Genomic DNA, 21,942 nt, shown 5'->3' with positions numbered 1-21,942 from the left:
TACACAACTTGACGCAAAGGAGGCACTGCAAGCTCTTGGAAGATGCATCACAGTTTTTGTAAAGTTTGCTACATCCCTGGTTCGCAGGCTGTTGCTCTTAAATCAGGAGGGGCGTGTTTCCAGCTGTGTTTACGAAGCCCTAAGAATTCAGAGCAATCTAAGCAGGAATTCCTCAGTGATAAGACGGAAACAGTGAAATCCTAAGCAGTGTTGAAATCAATGGGCTTAGACTGGAGTAATTCTGCTTAGGATTTCACTGAAAATGGCCCTTTATGACTACTGAGGAATTACACAATTTTAAAGCTGACAATGAGGAAACTGAAATTGTTCATGATTTTCTATTCCTTGGCTCAATCATCAACCAAAAGGGAGACTGCAACAAAGAAATCAGAAGAGGATTGAGACTCGGAAAAGCAGCTGTGAGGGAGCTAGAGAAGATCCCTAAAGATGTCTCTCTGGGAACCAAGATCAAAATAATCCAAACTATGGTCTCCCCCATTACTATGAATAAATGTGAAAGTTGGGTGGTGAAGAAAGCTGAAAGGAAGAAAACTGATTCGTTTGAAATGAGGAGAGTTTTGCAGATACCATGGATGGCCAAAAAGACAAATAAGTGGGCACTAGAACAAATCAAGCCTGAATTCTCCCTAGAAGCTAAAATGTCAAAACTGAGGCTATCGTACTTTGGTCACATTATGAGAAGACAAGATTCAATTGGAAAAATCAATAATGCGAGAAAAAGTGGAAGGCAGTAGGAAAAAAGGAAGACCCAAAATGAGATGTCTTGACTCAATAAAAGAAGCCACGTCCTCCAGTTTGCAGGATCTGAGCAAGTCTATTAACGATAGGACGTTTTGGAGGTCTTTCATGCATAGGATCGCCATAGGTCGGAGGCAACTTGATGGCACATCACACATGACACACACACACTTTCCTTGGACTATTGATTGCATGCCCTCCTGGGCATCTGCTAGGTTATGCATTCAACGGGGTGGCATAGAGGCCCAACAGCTGCAGCTGATGCCTTGGTGAACTAAACATGTACCCTGAAACAAGCCTCAGAATCCCCTGAAATGCAAACTGGCCAGACTGCCCTTCTGGCAAAGACGCCCGGAAGTTACAAAGGAACTGAAAGCTCCTCTGAGCCACAACATCACAAGCTCACTCCACTGGGGACAACCAGCTTCACATAAAAACTAAAACATTGGCTTTATCGCAAATAAAGTGCTTAACACCACTATTTTAATGAAGGTTTTTTTTTTTAAAGCAGCACTTGAAAAATTACTTCTGGCCATCTGGTATCAGATCTAAGTCCGTTTCCCTTTTATCACAGCAGAGTCAATTTCCTCACTGAATGTCCTTTCAAAGGCACTTTCTTTCATACGGCATAGACAGACTTCCTCTGGAATGAGATTGGGAGGCTGCCTGCAACCCCAAGCTTGACAATATCTAGATTAATTCAATGCAGCGGGGGAGCCTTGATGCTTTCCGCACCCACCCCGCAAGGCAAGAGGCCTCTCCGGCACGATCCACCTACGTCAGCAGAATCTTCTGCCAACGACTTACAATCCGTAATCTTTTTTTATTTGCAGCAAAGTTGGCCAACTGCCATGGAAGCCGGGTCAATCTTATACACAAACTCAGAGAGCAAACGGCGCAAGAATAATGGCGGATTCACACATTATGAAGTGGCAAGTCTCTGGTTCAGGGGCTGTGGCTCTGGGGTACACCTCTGCATGCAGAACGTCTGTCATGAATGCACACATCCATGCCATTTATATATTCTCTGGTCTAATGTATTGATCTCATGTCATGCTCTTGTAATTGTGCTTTGGAATAGAGTCATACCAATACTGGCCTACTTAAAACCGAAAGTGCCTTGCTTGCTAATGCTAACTTCACAGAACAAGTAACCAGCCTGTTATCGCTGAAAATATGCTTCACTGACCTTGCAGCTGCAACTAGAAATCTAACCGTTTCACAGGGGAGAGAAAGACTTTGATTTCTTTGTAATCTTCTGCATTTTGCCGCCCAGACTAAGCTATTGTGTTCTCACGTAACTTCTTAGGTTTTTGCGCCCAAATGCGAACTGCTCCAAGGGAAGGGGGAATAGTGCTCCCTATATCAATAGTGCTTTTGCCTGTATAATCATTCCTGCCAACTTTCCCATCTATGGATGTACCCATGAACTTAATGGATCTCTAAATAAAAGTCTTTCCACCAATGCACTGGAGTGCTTGCTGTGAGGGGCTTGGGGGTCTATCTGCCATGGACTGCCATCCCTAGAACTGACAAGGTCCTGGGTTTAATCTCCTGTGTTTCAATTTGAGCATCTTGGGTACTGGGAAGGACCCTTTTCTAAGGTCTCTAGCACAGATGCGCTGGCCAATCAGAGTAGACAAAAGTGAGTTTGAGAGATTAACCACCTTGTTGGCATATAGCACATTCCAAGCAGAAATGGCCACCCAGTGTACATTCCAACTGGGAGAGGCAGCCAATCAGGAATGCCCACTGAGTGTTTAGGTGCGGCATACCTAGATAGATCCATTCACAAATTCTGTTTCTAAAGTGCCTTAAGACAGCCATGCAAAGACAGTTTACAGTCTAAGAAGAATGTTTACAGGCTCCTCTTGGAGAGAGGCAGGCAAATTATCTGAGTGAGACAAGTGGTTTTTAGCAAGAGATGACACCACACTCACACTACCTCTCCTACCCATCAACTCAGGGCCAGATCGACGAGGGGGGGCAGGGGGAGTAGTCTGCCCCTGGCACCATCAAAGAGGGGGTGCCGGGTGCAGCTGCCAGCCGCAGGGAGCACGTGAGCGGCTGAGCAGAGGGCTGGGAGCCCACTTGTGCCATTTGCCTGCCCTGAGGGCAGGGGACGCGCGGCAAACCTGCTGCCCCGTCAGCATCCTGCCCGCGCAGCAAGCGAGCTGTCCTGGCATGCTATGGAGCTGGCAGCGGCAGTGTGGGTGGCTGGGAGGCCACCCACGCCATTTTCCTGCCCCGCAGGACAGGGGGGACATGGCAAGCTGGCCACCCCCTCAGCGGGGCAGGCGAGTGGCATGGGCAGCCTCCCAGCCACCCGCGCTGCCGCTGCCAGCTTCACGGAATGGCGGGGCAGCCGGCTTGCCGTGCGGGCAGTGCGCTCCGCCCTGTGTGATGATGTCACGGAAGTGACGTCATCATGCAGTGCTGGGAGAGCACGCACACTGTGCGCACTTGCATGTGGGGCCAGTCTCGGGTTGCCCCGGGCGCCGGCAACCCCAGATCCGGCCGTGCATCCACACACACGCGACATTTACCTCCAGCCTCAGCTTTTGTGTTCAAAGTGAACACACTCGAGTCCCATCTAAGCACCAAGAAACTCCACCACCTAAACAATGCCTGTTGCACAAAAACTAAATGCTCTAAAAGTGCGCAACCGGAAAAGGGACATTGCACAGAAGGCTATAAAAAGAGAGATGCTTCCTTAATGATGCACTACAAATGTATGCTTAAGCAAGCACTGATGGCTTTGATGGCTGGTGCTCCTGGATGCCCCCACCTGCAAAGAACTGAGGAACTGGAGAAAAAGGCGGCCTTCACACAATAACGCTCTGGAAATTTCTCCTTGTGACAGAACGCGCATCCTGTGAGGATGAAACCACACTGGCAAGTAGCCATTGCCCTGTGATACAAGAAAAGTTGCTTAATGGCAACCAAACCGACAGTTTTCCCAATTCAGAAAAAGACAGGAGGTTCCTTCCAAGCCAGGAGTGTGCAGAAGCTGCCCGACAGAGTTATCTTGTTGGCAGATGAACCACTACAGACACACAAGCTAACAGATTTTGTGCATTTGTAAAGCCATTAAAAGGTTCATCTCAGGGGCTATTCAAAGAATCAGCAAATAGAAGCATTCCAGTAACCTGCTGACAAACAGAGCGGGGGCCATGGGCGCGTCCAGGACTGAAAACACAGGGACACAGAACATGAATGATGTGCCCAAGGTCACCAAGAGAATGTGCAAAGGTCTCCTACAACAGAGGCTAACCGCCAGACCTCTGATCGCCTGCCTCCTCCTAGAAGATATTGGCATATAAAGGGCGGGGGGGGGAACCTACTTAAAATTCATTGTTCTGTCCACTAAGCAGTGAACCCACCACAATAATTGCATCAAAATTGATTGGTTTAAAAATGTCCACTTTAATTAATTTATTATAAATACTTATAGAACAGTTCCAGACAGGGTCGGTTGCTCCAAGGATTAAATGTCATCTTCTTACAATCTTTTTTTTTAAAAATAAAAGAATCCATTTCCAAATGTCCATCAAGAAAATCCAGGCAGCCTACAAGCCATATGAGAAGGGAAGTTTTCAAAACCTCTTCCTCAAACAGTGCGACAGATAATGACTGCGTAGATGCTTTATAGTGAAGGGGGTGGGATGACAGCATTGAAAATGGGTAAGTGTGCAGTAGAGCACCCGTTACACATTATATCCCACATAGAAAATTTGCATGTTCTCAGAGCAGAACTCAGAAGAGAGGAAGAACTCATTGCCTCGTGCTGCAAGTGAAGGAAAGGAATTCCCTGTTCCATGCTCGGAGAGACTATGCAACCACGACCTTAATCGCATTGAATCTATTGCCCACGTACTCTTAAGTTGCCCTGAATTTTTAAAACTTAAACAGGAGCTGATTTCCCCTCTATTTAGTAAGGATATTGCTTCTTCAACTGCTGAGACTTCTAGGCTATTGAGCAATAAAGACAGATGGGGTTACATAGAGGATGGTTAGATTTTGGGGGGCTGCCATTGTAGAATATGGAAACATCCTAACGTGACTGCATAAACTTTAATATTATGTGGGTAGCTTTTATTAATTGTCAAACAAACTTTCAGTGGCTATTCAGACCACTGGGTCAAAGGAACAGGAAGGAAGGAAGGAAAGAAGGAAGGAAGGGAAAAGAATTCCATTTTTTAAAAAAATACTAGCAAGAGCCTTGGCCAAGGGTCTTGAGGCCATGACAGCATGGTTACATCAGAGTCGCCTGAAATTGAATCCCCTGAAGACGGAGGTTCTGTGTCTGGGTCGTGGGGCGGTCGAGCTGGGGACCGGGCTCCCAGCCCTCGACAGGGTACAATTGAAACCTTTGCCGACGGTGAGGAGCCTGGGTGTGACCTTGGATGCCACACTTTCAATGACCGTTGCCAGGTCTGCCTTTTTTCACCGTCGACAGGCCAGGCAACTGGCACCCTATCTTTCGCCCCAGGACCTGGCCACAGTAATCCATGCAACTGTCAACTCCAGGCTAGACTACTGCAACTCACTGTGCGCTGGGCTGCCCTTGGGCCCGAAGTTACAGCTGGTCCAGAATGCAGCGGCACACGTCCTTACCGGAACGCCAATCTGAGCGCACATTCATCCTGTGCTGTGCCAGCTGCACTGGCTCCCAGTGGAGTTCCAGATCCAGTTCAAGGTGTTAACCTTGGTGTTTAAAGCCCTCCATGGACTGAGTCGAGCAGAGTCGAGCAGAGTCGAGCAGAGTCGAGCAGAGTCGAGCAGAGTCACCTGGGCTCAGGAGCACATGGTCTGCAGCTGCGAGAGGAGGTAAGGGCTTTTTGCCTTCTTGGCTGTGGTGGGTTAAGCTGAGAAGCTAAGGGTGGTCCTCTCTAGCTTTGGGGCTTTTTGTGTGTAGTTTTGTGTTGATTTGAGTGTAGTTTTGAGGCTGAGTGTGTTTGGGCTTGATTGTGTTTGAGGGTGAGTGTGTTTGTAAGGCTGCTGGGGGTTGCTGGAGTACGAGCCACACCCCCCCTTTGTGCTCACCTCCTGTGCTTAGCAGGAAGTGACCTTTTGCATTGAAAGGGCAACTGCTGGGCAGGGGCGCGAGCCTTTGGCGCGAGCCGAAGGGCGAGAGCTAAAGGGCTCTTGGCCTGTGGCTCTTAGCCGGGGGATCATAGCCGTTTTCTTTCCTCTTAGTGTGTTATTCCTAAAACAGAATAATGAAGTCAGAATGCCAGCAGGGGGTTGGGGGCTTTCCAGTGTATTGCACTGAGTGTCACATGTATGACTATCTGCCTTCTGGTCAGAAGTCCTGGATGTGTGCTCGCTGCAAGGAGCTCCTGGTTCTCAGGGAACGAGTACGTACCCTTGAGGCCAAGGTGGCTGACCTGGAGAAGCGGAGACAGTTAGATAGGCACGAGGACAAGATTCTCAGGGACAGGACAGATGTGTCCCACTCTAAAAATGGCAGCGTTCTTGTTGTCAAGGAGAATGAGGATCTTGTGGAATCAGGGCACCGTATTGAGGATAAGGGGAACATGCCCTCAGAAGGGACCTCTTCTTCAGTTGGTGAGCAGGTTTCCTTTCGCATCAAGGAACCATCCCTGGGTGGGGCGGGAGGGAGGCTCTTGGTAGTTGGTGATTCGATCCTTAGACAAGTAGATAGCTGGGTGGCACAACCGCGTTCTGACCGTATGGTGACTTGCCTGCCTGGTGCGAAGGTAGCGGACATTACGCATGTTATAGATAGGCTGGTAGATAGTGCTGGGGAAGAGTCAGCGGTCGTGGTCCATGTTGGAACCAACGATGTTGGGAAATGCAGTCGTGAGGTCTTGGAACAAAAATTTAGGCTGTTAGGCAGGAGACTCAAGGCCAGGACCTCCAAGGTAGCCTTCTCAGAAGTGCTACCTGTTCCACGCGCAGGGCCAGAGAGACAAACGCAGATCAGGAGTCTCAATGCGTGGATGAGACGATGGTGTAGGGAGGAAGGGTTCAAGTTTGTTAGGCACTGGGATTCTTTTTGGGACAAGCGGGAGCTGTACAAGAGAGACGGTCTCCACTTGTCCTGAGAAGGAACCCGGCTGCTGGCACTTAAAATCAAAAAGGTGGCAGAGCAGTTTTTAAACTAAATGCTAGGGGAAAGCCGACAAGAGATAAAGTGTCTCTGGTTCAGGATGGTTCATCTCAGAGAGATGAAGGGCTAGGTATAACACTTCTACAGGGAGATAGATTAGAGTTGTCAACTGAGATGGAGACAAACAGTGCAGATGACCTAACTACGTCTCGAGGCAAAGTGTGCCGGGGAAGTTACAGGTGTTTATATACAAATGCTAGAAGTGTCCGAGGTAAAATTGGGGAGCTGGAATGTTTAGTGTTGGGCGAATCCATAGACATTGTGGGCATATCAGAAACTTGGTGGGATGAGGAAAATCAGTGGGACACGGTGATTCCTGGATATAAATTATATCGGAAGGATAGGGAGGGAAGGGTTGGTGGTGGGGTGGCTCTATATGTCAGAGAAGGTATACATTCCAGTAAGATTGAGAAGGTAACTGAATTAGATTCGCTTCTGGAAATGCTATGGGTTGAAATTACGGGCCCAAATGGAAACTTAACTGTGGGAGTTTGTTATCGCCCTCCAGATCAGAAAATAGAGGAGGATTATAAAATGATGACAGGATTAAAGATGGCTGCTAAACAAAAAAACTGTGTTGTAATGGGTGATTTTAACTACCCACACATTGACTGGGCCAATGGGTGTTCGAATCGGGGGAGAGAAAGTGAGTTTCTAGACTGTCTCAATGACTGTGCTATGGAACAGATGGTTACAGAACCTACTAGGGGAGAGGTGATCCTGGATTTGGTCCTCAGTAATGCTGAAGACCTGGTGAGAGATGTAAATGTGATTGCACCACTTGGGAACAGTGACCATAATGTTATTGAGTACAACATATGTATAAATAGGAAATTGCCAAATAAGACCAACACAGCCATGTTTAACTTCAAAAGGGGTAACTTTTCTGAGATGAGGGGGTACGTGAAGAAGAAACTGAAAGGGAAAGTAAAAAAGGTCAAAACACTTGGGGAATCTTGGAGACTATTTAAAACTACAATCCTGGAAGCTCAAATTAAATATATACCGCTGGTTAGGAAAGGCACAAATAGGTTTAGGAAAAGGCCAGCATGGTCAACAAGCAATGTAATAGAAGCTGTAAAAGGTAAAAAGGGTTCTTTTAGGCAGTGGAAAACTAGTCGGAGTGAGGTTGATAAAAAGGAGCATAAGCTGTGGCAAAAAAAGTGCAAGTCTGTGATCAGACAGGCAAAAAGGGAATATGAGGAGCATATTGCAAAGAACATAAAGAAAAACAATAAACAATTCTTTAAATATATTAGAAGTAGGAAACCAGCTAGGGAGGCCGTGGGGCCCTTGGATGACCAAGGCGTAAAAGGATTACTAAAGGGTGATAGGGAAATGGCCGAGAAGCTGAATGCGTTCTTTGCTTCTGTCTTCACTGTGGAAGATAAGAAGTGCATGCCCACTCCGGAAGCACTGACTTTGGGAGGGGTTTTGAAAGACCTGAGTCACATTGAGGTGACGAAAGAGGAGGTTATGCGACTGCTAGATAATTTAAAAACTGATAAATCACCGGGCCCAGATGGCATACATCCAAGAGTTCTGAAAGAACTCAAGTGTGAACTTGTAGATCTCCTCACAAAAATATGTAATCTGTCATTAAACTCTGCATCTGTTCCTGAGGACTGGAAGGTAGCTAATGTTGTCCCCATCTTTAAAAAAGGTTCCAGGGGAGATCCGGGAAATTACAGGCCAGTCAGCCTGACGTCAATACCGGGTAAGTTGGTGGAAACTATTATCAAAAATAAAATTAGTGGGCACATTGATGACCAAAAGCTGATGAGGAAAACTCAGCATGGGTTCTGTAAGGGAAGATCTTGTCTCACCAATCTGTTAGAGTTCTTTGAGGGAGTGAACAAACAAGTGGACAAGGGAGACCCGATAGATATTGTTTATCTTGACTTCCAGAAAGCTTTTGACAAAGTTCCTCATCAAAGGCTCCTAAGTAAGCTCAGTAGCTATGGGATAAAGGGCCAAGTCCTCTTGTGGATCGAAAACTGGCTAATTAATAGGAAACAGAGAGTGAGCATAAACGGGCACTTCTCACAGTGGAGGGTGGTGAGCAGTGGGGTGCCACAGGGGTCGGTATTGGGTCCAATGCTTTTTAACTTGTTTATTAATGATTTGGAATTGGGATTAAGCAGTGAAGTGGCTAAATTTGCAGATGACACGAAATTGTTCAGGGTGGTGAAAGCCAGAGAGGATTGTGAGGCACTCCAAAGGGATCTGTCAAGGCTAGAAGAGTGGGCATCCATGTGGCAAATGAGGTTCAATGTAGCCAAGTGCAAAGTAATGCACATTGGAACCAAAAATCCAAAATATAAATACAAGTTGATGGGGTCTGAACTGGCGGAGACTGACCAAGAGAGAGATCTTGGAGTCATGATAGATAACTCACTAAAAACGTCAGCACAGTGTGCGACTGCCATAAAAAAAGCTAATGCTATGCTAGGGGTTATTAGGAAAGGGATTGAAAACAAATCAGCTGGTATCATAATGCCTCTGTATAAATCGATGGTGAGGCCTCATTTGGAGTACTGTGTACAGTTCTGGTCGCCACACCTTAAAAAAGATATCATAGCACTGGAAAAAGTACAGAGAAGGGCAACTAAAATGATTAAAGGGTTGGAACACTTTCCCTACGAGGAAAGATTGAGGCGCTTGGGGCTCTTTAGCCTGGAGAAAAGACGACTGAGGGGAGACATGATAGAGGTTTACAAGATAATGCACGGGTTAGAGAAGGTCGAGAAAGATGTGTTTTTCTCCCTTTCTCACAATACAAGAACTCGTGGGCACTCTATGAAATTATTGAGCAGTCGGGTTAGAACAGATAGAAGAAAATACTACTTTACACAAAGGGTGATAAACACATGGAATTCGTTGCCACAGGAGGTGGTGGCAGCTACAAGCATTGCCAGCTTCAAGAGGGGACTGGACAAATATATGGAGCAGAGGTCCATCAGTGGCTATTAGCCACAGGAGATAGATGGTATTCTCTTTGTGGGGAGGTGGTGCTCTGTTGTCTTGGTGCTGGAAGGAAGGCAGTGGGAGGGCTTCTGGTGTCCTGGCCTCACTGACAGTCCTTTAGATGGCACTGGATTTCTAGCCACTGTGTGTGACAGAATGTTGGACTGGATGGGCCACTGGCCTGATCCAACATGGCTTTGCTTATGTTCTTATGTTCTTATGACTGGGACCTGCATACCTACGGGACCGCCTCTTCCATTACGCCCCCTGCAGGGTGTTGCGCTCTGCAGACAAGCAACTCCTGGTGGTCCCCGGCCCGAGGGATATCCTTCTGGCCTCAACCAGGGCCAGGGCTTTTTCTGCCCTGGCCCCGGCCTGGTGGAATGTTCTCCTGCTGGAGATCCAGGCCCTTCAGGACCTGTTACAGTTTCGCAGGGCCTGTAAAACGGAGATGTTCCGCCGGGCCTTTGGCTGAGTGCCAGCGGGTGTCCTCCTCCTTCCATCTAAGACCACCACTTTATCTGGAGCTGCCCTCGGCCATCTGCTATTCCTGTATACGGACTCCCAATATTTGTTTAAATGGCCTGCTCCTGGACTATTTTAATGACTTTTAAACAATTATTGATTTTATGTTTTTGTGACTTCTAATGTATTTTTTTAATGTTGTTAGCCGCCCTGAGCCCATCTGTGGGGAGGGCGGGGTATAAATCAAATCAAATAAATAAATAAAAATGCATGAAGTTTCTGCAGAAAGAGATATGGCCTATGTCAAAGGATGGTTTTAGGTGGTTTGTTTCACCTATGCCCAAAAGACAGCCCTTCACTCCAGGGACTATGACTAATATCCAGCCCACCAGCTAAGATCCTCCTCCTAAGCCCAGCTCTTTGTACCCCTGTTGGCAGCGATGAGAGCTTTTTTGGTGATGGCTCCTCTTGCCTTCAGAATGCTCTCCCCTCTTCGGCCTCACCTGGCACCTGCTCTACTCTCCTTCAGGCACTGGTCCAGAACAGAGTCAATGTTGTGCTCTGGTCAGAGTGTTGCATTAGACTCTGGGAGATCCAGGTTCAAGTCCCCATTCTGCCACAGAAACTTGCATGGTGACCTTGGGCCAGTTATACACGTTCAGTCTATCCTACCTCACAGGGTTGTTGTCAGGATAAAATGGAGAACTATGTAAACCAATATAGACCTTCACTGAGGAATGGTTGTTGTGGATTTTCCGGGCTGTATTGCCGTGGTCTTGGCATTGTAGTTCCTGACATTTTGCCAGCAGCTGTGACTGGCATCTTCAGAGGTGTAGCACCAAAAGACAGAGATCTCTCAGTGTCAAAGTGTGGAAAATCCACAACACAGCCCAGAAAATCCACAACAACCATCGTTCTCCGGCCGTGAAAGCCTTCGACAATATATCTTCACTGAGGAAAACTTTCGTACCTACGCTTTTAACTAGAGGGCTTTGACCTTTTTAATTTTTTTATAATCTGCTTCTAGCTTGAGGAAAATCTTATGAGACTCATCTTAAGCTGTTCAATGTTTTAGTCCGTTTTAATGCGCTGGGTGAATTTTTGATAGTTTATTAGTTATTAACTTCCTTGGCATTTTATGTTTTAATTATGTTTTACTTACATAAGCCACCTCAAGAAGGTTCTCTAGAGGGGAAACAGAGATGTTTTCCTAAATAATTAAATAATTATTTATGCATGCGCTGTTGCTCCAGAGAATACGCATTCTGGAAGGTGTGAGTGACTCCATCCTATATTTACAAAGTTATAGGCAAGATTCCTGATGCTTAACTATATTTTTGTAGCCTCCAAGTGCTGAAGAGACCAGACAGGAATGTTCTCTTCCTTGAATGAAGCTCTTGTTGTGAGTTGGGGGGGCAGGGGGAGTGCCGCATGTGTATGAGATCCGCCGAGGAAACACCAAGCAAGCATCCCTCAAAAAGTGCACGATATCAAGATGTACAATTCTTAACTTAGTCCATTCACCCTTACAGAGACATCGGGAAGAGAAAACAAGCAATTTAGCTTTATTCCTGTACTTGAATGCTGCTCAGCGATCGGCTCTCAATTAGGAAGGTTTTACTGCGCACCAGGAGTGCCGCAGCTCTCCGCTACGCAAAGCAAAAGCATCTCAGGTCTCTTTAGGAAGATGCAAGTTGATTTCTTTTCTTGTTTATAAGCAGAAAATCGTAGCAAGCAAAAAGCCCTCGGTCTGGGGCATAAAAGAACGACGGGGCCTTTGAGTCAAAAGCCCGGCCCGACGCAGAGCCCACTAATAGCCGTCTCTGCCAGAAGGAACCATTCCTCGCAATTCTATTTGGTTTTGTTCTCTGGGTCCGACTCCACTAAAGGGAGCCAAAGGCTAAATGGTGCCGCTTCTAGTCAAGATTAAATAGCATGCAATTCAAGCCCCGGCATTACACTCCATGAAAAAGAATGATTGCACCGTGATAAAAAGAAGAAAAGGGAGGGTGGCCTTTGGAAGAGCACTTTGCTTAGAAGAGGGTGAGTGATGCAAAGCGCATAGTGGCAGCTCCACTGGGGACACGCTATGCCAAGGCACCCCTAGAGCAGACTGTGTGCACACAGCCGTTTGACTCCTTCTCATGGGGGGGGGCATCTACACAACAGCCAACTGTCCATTTCCTGCCCAGTGATATGCTCTCTCTAAAACCTGCTTTGCTGTGATCTTTTCAGAAAGAATACAGTCTGTGCACATTAGCACCTTATCTGGAAGGGAAGGTGCTCATTTTCTGAGGTGCCACCCACATTGGCAGAATCTTCCTTCCAACAGCCCCTCGTGGCCACCATTTTCTCTGGCACATCTGCAGAGGACCCACAAAAATCAGTAATTGCTATAGCACTAACACTTGAGCAATCACCCTCTGGTGGTACAGCAAGGGGGGAAATGCAAGAAAAATGGTGTCCACTGGAGCAAAACATGCAGAAAACTGCCATATATGGGAAACTCCAATGCCACGTGAACGCTTCTACAATAAATGCAGATCAGAGAATCCTTACCATGCAGATGGAGTCTATTGAAATTAATGGTTGTCGAAGGCTCTAGCCAGCATTCCACATATTCATATTTTTTAAAAATTACCCAACATTTTTTGGTTTTTTCCCCCCCACCTCTGGCTTTCCTCCATTGGAGAGGGGCATTTCTACTGAGATGCTGAAATGGGAGGGAGGTTACTCTTTTATGAATTTTGATGCACCTTCCCAGCACAGCAAAACCTTTTCTCCTACCTACTTAGTGTAAAGTCTGATTACTCAAGAAGCTATCATAGCATTACAGGCAATATCACAATGGACAGTGTGAGCTTCACAGCTGACTGGTAGAAAACACCACTTGATTACCAAGCCCAGTCACTATTTGCAGACCTTTGTTTGAAATTATCACCCAAAATGAATTTTTCCCCTTTCAGTCTTGGCCATGTAAAATTAAAAGGACTAGAGCTATAATTATTCCATATTCCAGCTGAATTCTTGTGGCATGCTCAAAGTCTCATCTTCCAAGCTGAGAAGGAATTCTGCTTTTGCAAAATGTATCAAGTCGCTAGTCCTCAAAGCTGTAGAAAGAGCAGGGCTTTTTTTCAGCTGGAATGCGGTGGAACAGAGTTCCAGCACCTCTTGAAAATGGTCAGATGGTCGGTGGCCCTGCCCCCTGATCTCCAGACAGAGGGGAGTTTAGATTGCCCTCCACGCCGCTCTAGAGTGGAACACTAAGTCCTGAGTTCCACCACCTCTTTTCCCAGAAAAAAAGCCCTGAGAAAGAGTGCTCAGAAACATAGCAGCAAGCTGTGCAAATCAAGGTCTGCAAAGAAGCTAGCCAATGACATAGCAACTGGGGGCACCAGACTGTTCTTTGACATCTGTCCATCCAATAATAATAATAACAATATTCAATTTATATACCAGCCTTCAGGACAACTTAATGCCCACTCAGAGTGGTTTACAAAGTATGTTATTATTATCCCCACAACAAACACCCTGTGAGGTGGGTGGGGCTGAGAGAGCTCAGAGAAGCTGTGACTGACCCAATGTCACCCAGCTGGCTTCAAGCGGAGGTGTGAGGAATCAAACCCGGCTCTCCAGATTAGAGTCCCGCCACTCTTAACCACTACTCCAAACTGGCTCTCACTGAAACTACGCACATACTCTTCACTTGTACTTCTGAGCACTCAGGTGCGCACAAACCCCAGCTTTGAGATTTGTACACAGAGCTCCTCCTTCCATGAGGTGAATTAGGTAGCCTCGAGAGCTCTGCGGGCACATGGAATTACTACCATACAGAAAAATGGCTCATTCTCCATCGCCCCCCTGCAATGCTTGCTCTTTATGTCCTCAAGTGACTGCATTTAAATCATCCGCAATACGGGAAGGAGAACAGAAAGATAATTAAGGTGCAGGAACATACTGCAGATGACCCGCTCAGCCCACAGAGCAATTAACAGCCAGCTCAAGAGGAACCAACAAAGCCGGAGAAGTTGATGACCCCCTGGAGGCTGCGGAGTTTTACCAACTTCCACAGACTAAACAACGAGAACCGTGATTCACAGGCGGCCTCCACTCAAGTACTTGGCACAAAGAACCACTTCTGAGAACACTTAAAAATAACAATAACAGCATTCTGTCTTCCTCATAGCATGGAGTCTCAAAATACAAACCCCCAAATCAAGAGCCAGAGCAATACAATACATCTAGCAACCCCACAAACAGTGGAGTCAGCATGGGGCAGTGTATAGATGCTAGACTAGGATCTGGGAGGCCCCGGGTTGAATCCCCACTCCACTACGAAGCTCACTCGGTGACCTTGGGCCAATCATTCTCTCTCTCTCAGCTGAATTTATCTCACAAAGTTGTTGTGAAGATAAAGAGTACCCACACAGGAATGGCTCAACTCTTCAGAGGATGAGCAGGATAACGATAGGCTAATAGAACAGAACAGTGAAAGCCGTGGCACTAAAACTTCCAGGATGGAAAAACCTTGAAGCTTACGCAACAGATAAAAATTGGTAAGCTCACTCAAGCACACCATTAAACGCCCAATAAAAATGCAAAATACCAAATGAATAAGCAAATTTTAACCTAACACCTAACTTTTAACAGGGGAAAAGCGCGCCCCCCCCCAACAAGTGCCACCTCAGAGAAGGACCTGGCCTTACTTCAATATTTCCATCATTTATACCTTGCCTCTTGCCAATGGGTACTCCAAAGTTATTTGCGTCATTCTCCTGTCCTCTGTTATATCTTTCCAACAACCCTGGGAGATCGGCTAGGCTGAGCACCTGTGATTGGCCAAGGGTCACCCAACAAGCTTCCATGGTGGAGTGGGGGATTCCAACCCGGGCCTCTCAGATCCTAGTCTAACACCCTAATCATTCATTACTGGCTCCCAACCCTCACAGCCACTCCAATTAGCGGAGTGAGGAGAGGTACATTGAAAGTTCCTTGCACAGAGTAGCAAATTTAAGTAGAGATTCATACACACCCGGGTCAAAACTTGCACTTTGAAACAGCAGACTTCGAGTGGCCAGGTCCAGGATCTCCTCCCCACCCCCTGAGAAAAATGTCAGGAAAATTGATGTTACCATGTCATCACTTCCAGCATGAACCCAAAAGCATGACACTCTAGGATTCCACCAAAAGGCTATGGTAAAACAACAGAGTTTTGGTGGAACCCTAGATTGTTGCACCAATATGCTGATATCACTTCCGGGATCGCACCAGATGTGATGGCATGACATTGCCAACAATGTTGCTTTCAATGTCCCTGCCCCCTGACAGCTGCTAGTGCTTGGCTGGCAACCCTTCAGCCATTTAAAGCCCTCCACAAACGTTGCTAAGGGGGTCAGCTCAGTAACCAATCAGTAACAACTTCTCTCCCTCCTACCCTGCAGCAGATATGGTCCAGCAGACCCGCAACGCTCAAGTTCCCAGGATTCCTTGCAAGAAACATATTAAAACTGCATCAGTTTCCAAGCTGTTCAGAGTTCTATATGGGAGAACTTAGAAGATGCACCTCAACTCCCAGTTCAGTGGAGGAAGCGGGGAGGGGATAACAGTCCAGAAATAAAAAGATTTACCATTCTTTCCTCCAACATTTCTGCCATTCTTTGGGAGCGGGTGATATTTTTAAACTCCAAGCTGCAAGCGATGCAGAAAACAAAACCTAAATTGGCTTTGCAGTGGGGCCCGCCTAGCTGTGCCTCCCTGCCAACCGTTTGGCCACTCGCAGCCCTAATGGCTACAGTCAACAATCAGCGCACTCTCATTAATCACTGCTAATTAACTTCATTGATTCTCAGGGCTGGGGGATTCCAGCATCGGGGAGCCCAGCAGCAGCGATTTTGCTGCAGAGAAGAACGTTGCCTTCGAAAGGGCTGTAGGGAACTGGTCCCAGCCCCTCAAAAGCACGCAGAGGAAACGGCCAAAGGAAGCTGCCAGTTTCCAGAAGCCTTTCATGAGATTCCATTTTTTTTAACTGCAAAAAGATTGTCCAGTAAATGTCACCGATGACCGGTTCTCCTAGGACAGTGACCATTACTAACAAGAGGCAAAAGGTTCAGTCTCCTCTCCAAAGCAAGACCTTTGTCCAGTGCTCAAGAAATTGATGGCCAAACTACATATTATGATAGGACCTCAGTATCTTCTTGTGTGTCAGGCTATGGATGACAGGATACAGCAGACAGATCTCTGGCCCATTTGCAGTAAGACACAAGTACTTAGTTAAATGTATTTTATTCAGAAATCAGATCAGTTCCATATACCGGTCCATAGGACTACTTAGAAGCAAGGCAGGCATCTAAGCAGCATGAGTAGAAGTTGACAGTAATAACATCATGGGAGAGAGACTTCTCTTTCACCCTTCTGGTTTACTCCTTTCTCCCCCCTCCCAACTGTAAACAATACTTTGGCGCACTCTTTGTGTGAGAACATTTCACATATTTGTGATATCACGACGAGTTACTAGGAAGCAAAACACAGCACTGTCTGGGAATGAGCACGAGGTCATAAACACTGGAAGCTGTTACAGTCCAACAGATAAACACTTGTGAAAGCCTGAGAAATAGTTATGACACTAGCAAAGTGATACTGAGCTATAGCTAGATACACTGTGTTCAGCAGAACAGAATCAAAATTGGCATGGATGGGGCTCAGACATGACATCGTGCCTGGGAAGATGGGCATATTTTAATCTGGGAACAACAACAACATTCAGTTTCTATACTGCCCTTCAGGACAACTTAATGCCCACTCAGAGCAGTTTACAAAGTGTGCTATTATCCTCATGACAATCACCCTGTGAAGTGGGTGGGGCTGAGAGAGCTCTGAAAGAGGGTGGGGCTGAGAGAGCTCTGAAAGAGGGTGGGGCTGAGAGAGCTCTGAAAGAGGGTGACGCTGAGAGAGCTCTGAAAGAGCTGTGATTGACCCAAGGTCTCCCAGCCAGCTTCAAGTGGAGGAGAGGGGAATCGAACCCGGCTCTCCAGATTAGAGTCCTGCCAATCTTAACCACTACACCAAACTGGAATCCATGCCCAGGGCAAAGGATTTGAGGTTCTCCCCATTACCGCTGCTCTGACCCAACCAAAAACCCACCCACCCACGCAGTGGTGGCATTTCACTCAAAAAGAAAGGCCACAGGAGTCCCAATCACGAATCTCCCACACAACATGCTGCTTTGGGCACTAATTCATGACAGTTTCAGAGAATTACCCACCATAGCAACACAGTTACGCTCCCCTGACATAGTTTAAATGGCCCTGCTGCACAGGAGAAAAAAGGCAGTTCTCCTGCCCTTGCATCTGGAACAAACAACACTGAACAAGCAAGCTAAAAACGAGCAGGTTAAAGGTTCTGTGCTGTTCCTACCATTGTCAAACAAGCCACCCTGAACTCCACATCTGCAGGCAAGAAATCATATGCCACCTTTGAAGCATCTCAGCCAGAGGCACCCTCTATGAGGCACATTTCCCTGAGCCCTGTGCTTGCCCCCATCTCCTTCCAAGATACACATTCCAGCAACATTTGCCTGATTCTCTGACCCATCTTAGCAGACAGGTCATCGTTTGCAAGACGGTCGTACATACGCAGGCGCCAGCTAGAAGCCCCTTTCCGGCAGCCTCTAAGAAATTCTAACCCAACAGCAAGAGATGATGAAAAACCCCAGCTCAACAAAAGCGGGTCTGTTGGAGCCGCACAGCCGCCCCTTGGCTAACCTCCAGCTTTGGAAGCCTGGTGGTGAAGAGGCATGAACTCTGGCCTAGATGAGCCACTGAAGCTTCTCCAAGAGTCCCCAAGACCAGATTTTTGCTTTTTTTTGCGCTGAACAAGAGGAGTGTTCACGGAGGGAACAGAACACACAAAAGCGACTCAGAGACAGCAGCAGCAGTTGGAGACGGCAGTGTGTGAAAAGACAGTCTCCCAGGATCAAAGCAGCCTATTTGGGAAGCGGGCATTCAGGGATCCGTCCTGCCACTTCCTGCCTCCCATCGTCGGGAAGCACAATAGACAAATCTGCCTTTTCACCACAAGCCGCGATTGCTCCAAGCGCATTCATGTGCGGCCAGTGAGCATCCTCTGCTTTGATTCCTCACTCTGGCTAGAGAGAAGCGAATTTACTGTGAGGAGTTTGCAAGTCCGCAGCGTGACCAAAACAGGGCCTGAGACTTCTCTTTCCCCCACCCACAGGAGAAAGAAACTCAGAACTGTACAAACTACAAGAACAGAAAAACTCACCAAAGAACAAGCGCCAGACAATCAGTTCGCTCCTTGTCTTTAACTGCCTCATTGGCTACCAGAGCATTCACACTGACCTACCTACCTTTGCACTAACACAGCAGATCACTCATACACAAGCGTCAACAGCACAGCACTCCTCTTCTGAGCAGTCTGCCCCTCCTCCACTTTTCTAAGTGATAGCCTACCGCTATCCCTCTTTGCTTTGTTCCCAGGCCAGGAAGAAACGATGCTGCCTTTCAATGGGCCCTTGTTCCCAGCCATTTCTGCCAGTTGGCCTCTGCTCCAGAACTGACCGCCCTCTTTCAGCACAATGTCAGAACAGGCAGCAGACGATTCTTGGTCATGTTTGCTCCCTTCTCTTCTGTTAAAGATCTCAAAAGTAGTCCTGCAAGGTAGGCGAGGTTGTGAAGAAGGCCCAAGGCCATCCAGTGAATTTTACAGCAAGAATCTGAACATGGGTTGACATGGAAAGGGGTGTCTTAAAGCAAGCCCTACAAAGAGGTCCACTGGCTCCTGAAATTAAGCTGAAGAACTTTCTAGGTTGGAGGCCATGACTTCCAGCTAGTTATGTTTCCCGTTGTATAAATGAAGTGCTAGGAAATCAAGGAGCAGGGACTGCAACTTCTCTAGAGGAGGTCATTGGCATCCTTCTGCTCTGCACCCCCACCCCGACAGCCTGTCAGTTGGATCCAGCAAGAACAAAATCTGTGTAACAGCTTTTATTAGGACCAACCAAAACGAATCTAAACACTGTGCAAGCTTTTGAGCTCACCAGAGCTCTTCATCAGGCTGGATGTTACAAAACTTCAGAAGAGAACAAGGTGGAAAAGCAGATTCTTCGGGCTGTGGTCTTCAGGCCTGATCATGCACGCCCTTAACACCATGGCTTGAAAGACTCTGCTTTGCACCCTTTTATCTTTTTAAATTTTATAATGGCCTGCCTGCTGATTAGTCCTGATGGGCTCAAAAGCTGGCCCAATGTTTTGCATCAACTCAGTTTTTCCAAATTAAAAGGTATCCAATAGATTTTGTTCTTGGTTTTGAAGGGTGCATCAACCCGTATGGCTGTACAACCTTTCCTCTAAGCTGGAACCATGGACAGTTCCATTCTCAAAGCAATGCAGCCAGAAGAGATCCTTGGGCCCTGCACTAACACTGCCCCCCCACTGCATTAGACAAGTCATTGCTTTGAGAATGGAGCTGTCCGTGGTTCCAGCTGACAAACCGAGGGGGTAGGAAAGAGCAGGAAATTGCTGATGAAAGCATCTAGGGAAAATCTAGCCTTTCCTCCATCTTTTCTTGCGCTTCTTCAATACAACAGAAACCTAACAGGCTGGAAATCATAGCCCCCAACCTGGAAAGCACTTTGCCTTAACTGCATATGAACTGAAGTTAGCCACAACCATTCAGTAAACACTAAAAGGCATCAAAGATGCTTCCGAGCACGCGCATTCTTCATGGGTCCAAAAACTAAGGCCAAGCACTGAACAACTGACACCGTGCCTAAATCCCACATTTAATCTAGTTGCATGTGCACACTTTTTAAACACTTCACTGCTGCGTACAGGAACACAGGCAGGATTCACTTCATCTGACATCAGGTTACGAAGTGGAACTGAATACGTCTTTCCTCCCTGGATTCTCATTTCCCTCCCAAATACCTCGCTCCAAAGAACGTGTCAGTCACTGTTTTTCAGGAAAACCCAATTTTAAAAAAGATGGTTACGCATGACTCAAGAGGTTTCTTTTCAAGGACAATATCAGCATCTTAAATCAAAAAATCAAAGAACAGAGAGAGGCATGCATGGTTCTCCCTTCATTTTATCTTCTCAGCAACCCTGTGAGGAAGGCTGGCCTGTCTTTGTGCAAGACTGGCCGAAGCTCAACCAGTGATTTTCATTCTAGAAAGGCAATTTGAAACCTGTTCCTCGTTCAACGCTAGCCACACCCAAACTTCAGCCCTTGCAAACACAGCTAACCCAACAGAATTTTCCAGCGATATTTGCATTGAAGTCAGCCTGAAAAGGGTCACACGGCTGTAATATCCAATGAGAGTCACCCCCTGATTCAGAAATGGTGAGGAATACAATGTGTTAGGAAGGTGTCCAAAATTGCATTGTTGAAGGCTTTCACGGCCGGAGAACGATGGTTGTTGTGGGTTTTCCGTGGTCTTAGCATTGTAGTTCCTGATGTTTCGCCAGCAGCTGTGGCTGGCATCTTCAGAGGTGTAGCACTGAGAGATCTCTGTCTTTTGGTGCTACACCTCTGAAGATGCCAGCCACAGCTGCTGGCGAAACGTCAGGAACTACAATGCCAAGACCACGGCGATACAGCCCGGAAAACCCACAACAACCATCGTCCAAAATTCCTAGGCTGCAAACACCTGGTCGCCTGCAATACATTCCCATACAAAGGAGAGGAAGAAAGGAGATGAGGAGAAAGAGTCAGGAGGAAAAGTTGCATGCCTCTCTCAGTTCTTTAGGGAAAGGCTCTAACTTCCATGACCTACTTGCAAATGCCCAGAGGTGCCTGACTGATGCTTTTGGAAACAAAACGCTGGACTTGATGGTACTTGGTCTGATCTCAGAGGGCTCCCCTTATGTCCCAAAGAGCAACTGCCTCTTGGTACTACTCTGTTGCTGAGGCCACAAAACAGAAGCGCACTGAAGTCCCACCTCCAACTCCAAAAATATACTTGTATTGTTCTTCGCTAGCTTATTATGACCTGCAATTGTTTATCTGCATAACTACGGGATAGGGGACAGAAATACAGAACATCTTCTACCAGTAGCATTGATTAGCTATGCCTTGGAGAGAAATACAATTAACCACCACCAAAGGAACGAACTGTGGTTGGTGACTGATGAGCTGCTGTATTAAGACACCCAGTTCAATTAAGCTAAGAGCTTTCTTCCATTGTGGCAACGCAGCTTCCAAAACAAAAACCACATTACAATAAAATCCACGTTAAAAGCCTACCCCAAAATTGTTCCCAGCGCACCAGAAAAATTTCTAATGTGGATTTCTAAACAGCTCCATGTCTGCTAATGCACCCCTTTCTGCCGAATATGACACAGCTGTCAACGTAAGGATTTAATTTAGCATTGTTTCCTTGGCACTGGAACTAAACAATGAGACACACATAAGATGCTGACAAAACTGCGGGCTAGAACCTCTCAGCAAAAGTGACTCATTAAGCACAATCCACAGAGCTAAAATGAGCCGGTTTAGTGTAGCGGTTAGGAGTGGCAGGACTGTAATTTGGAAAGCTGAGTTTGATTCCCCACTCCTCCGCTTGAAGCCAGCTGAGTGACGTTGGGTCAGTCACAGCT

The sequence above is a fragment of the Eublepharis macularius genome, chromosome 18 (assembly GCF_028583425.1).
Source record: "Eublepharis macularius isolate TG4126 chromosome 18, MPM_Emac_v1.0, whole genome shotgun sequence".
Lineage (NCBI taxonomy): Eukaryota > Metazoa > Chordata > Lepidosauria > Squamata > Eublepharidae > Eublepharis > Eublepharis macularius.
This window is presented reverse-complemented; position numbering follows the sequence as displayed.